The following is a 2488-nucleotide window of genomic DNA, read 5'->3' on the forward strand; positions in this document are numbered from 1 at the left end:
TAAATTTGAAGGGAGCTTTGTGTTTGGGATGGGGACAAAGGACTTCAAGACATATGTGAGAGTGATCCAAGATGCCCCCGGAACCCACCCATTTTCTATAATGATGCAACTGATTCATGAGGGGAACCTTTATCAAAAAACGATCCAACCTTTTGGCAAGTGCAACTTCCCCCACCCTTCTGTTTCTCCAAGTGGGGAGTGGCTTATTCATGGGAACATCCACAAGGTTATGTTGTTCCAGAAGGTTCGTCATGAAACCTGTAATAGTGTCCACTTGAGCTTGAGATCCCCATGATTCCCCAAAGCCAATGGAGAAATTGAGATCACCCCCAAGAATTATGTGATCAGGAGATACAATAGAGAGATTGAGCAGACGCTGCCAGTAGATTTCTCTCTGATGGCATGAACCATATATATTGATAACCCTAAGGTTAAGACCGAGCTCTGCTGAGAATAAATCCAAACCAATAAACCCAGGTCCTCCCCAAGATGCTAACACTTTGATGGTGCGAGGATTGTGCCCTATGGCTAAACCCCCCGATCGACCCAAAGCATCTATGGCGAAAAATTTCCATCCAGGTAGTAGGGAGGCTAAAGTACTGGAGATAATTTCGGCGTTGCCTAGGGATTCTTGTAGCATGATGATATCAGTAGGTTAAACTTCAAATAATCGGTGCAAGGCTAGTTTCTTTGAGGCACTAGCCATGCCTCTACAATTAAATGAGAGGCACTTCATGGGGGAACCCTGCCCGGGGTATTCAGTGCTCTAAGAACCCCTTCCAAAGTGGATTGTCTTCCAGAGGCGACCTCTACCCCAGCCCTTTGAATGGCCTTTGTGAGATGAGATTTCCTCCCATGGGATGAATGGATGACTGATCCAGGTTGGGAGAGTCCCAAGCCTGAGAGGGGAGTTGGATGACCATCAATGTGAGAACGGGAGCGGAGATTGTAATTGCGAGATGAATTCATCCCGGCTGAGGATGGGGAGGTTGAAGTGGATAGCAAAGGAGGTAAGGATGGAGCAGTGGTGGCGATGGTGGGTTGTGTAGGTGCTAGTGAACAGTGAACCACAGAAGTATTGATGGTAGATGAGTCAAGAGAAGTGCTGAATGAAAATGAGGAAGGGTAAGAGGTCAGAGGAATACCCGAAATTTTTGCGGCCTCGACAGCTGCACATGCTCTTGTTAAGGGGGGTGATGGTGTTCTGTACTCTCCTGATACAGCCCGCAGAGTGTTGTTGCTGATTGGTGCCTGTGGAGCCGAAACAGGAGTGGTACTGAGTAGATGCAGTTGGCCCCATTGATGAAGGTGGTGCCCTCGGAGGATCCTCTGATTTTTTGATAAGTGGGCAATCCTTGAAGATGTGCCCCACTTTGTGACATCTTCTACATCGAAATGGGACTCCTTCATAGTCCAAGATCTGCACCCGAGTGTATTTCCCCCATTGTAGAGTGATTTTTTCTTCCAGACCTTCTCGTGTGTCCAGGTGGACCAGAATGCGAGCTAGGGTTCGATTCTTTGATTGAACGAAGGTCTTATCATGGTCCAGGTATGTGCCAAGGGCATTTCCAATTCTGACGAAGACCTCCTCGCACCAGTACTATAGTGGAAGCCCAGGCAAGCGAACCCATAGAGGTCCCGCCCCAATCTGCTCCCGCTCCGGGTCGAAAAGGGGGCTCCATCTCTTGAGGAGGACTGGAGCCATCTCAATATGCCAATACCTAGCGAGGACCAAGTTTGTATAATTTTCTTTGGCGAAATGAAGAGAAAACCAGCCCCTAGGCAGTACCTGCACCTCTGGCAGATCTTTGAGCATGCTCCCCCAAATTTCTCGCACCCACAGGGTAAGTCTGTCCGCTGAGTATGCCCTGCCTCGAACATGTCCAACCAACACTGTACTAGCCATATAAGCTACTTCCCCAATAGTGGTACCTTTGCCAAATCGGATGGTGATGTCCTTTGTAGTTGCCTTCACACACTTGGTTTTTCGCTTCCCTGTTCGCGGCACAGATGGATGGTCCAACAACGGGTCTGGTGCGACAACTCCTTCTTGAGGCAGATGGGCCGCTGATTTGACCTTTACCGCAGGCGTTTCAAAACAACCCGACGGAGAATTTGCAGAGATGGGAGGGTTTTGGCCACAAGATGTCGGGGTTGCCTTAGGCTGTGCCGGAAATAGAGTCGAGCTTGACGGATGGAGGTGGTTTACCGGAGGGTTTGGCTCGAATGAGGGCAATGGCTGAGAAATTGCAGTGAGGATGTGAAGGGTTCCCGGAGATAAAGGAGGGAAATCGAGAGCAGGAGAATCAATTGATAATGACCCAAAGACAAGTGAGGATGTACTGTGTCTAGGGAAAGAGACCACCAGAGCAGTGTAGGACAGAACTGAAATGGATGGAAGAGGTGAACCTGAGACTGGAGAATTAGGGTTAGGGTTACCAAAAATTACGCGTTCGGGAAATGGGTCCTCGGAGTAATCAAGCTCCTC

The sequence above is a fragment of the Pinus tabuliformis genome, chromosome 1_2 (genome assembly GCF_031772625.1).
Source record: "Pinus tabuliformis cultivar Carrire ecotype Pingquan chromosome 1_2, CPIR1, whole genome shotgun sequence".
NCBI lineage: Eukaryota > Viridiplantae > Streptophyta > Pinopsida > Pinales > Pinaceae > Pinus > Pinus tabuliformis.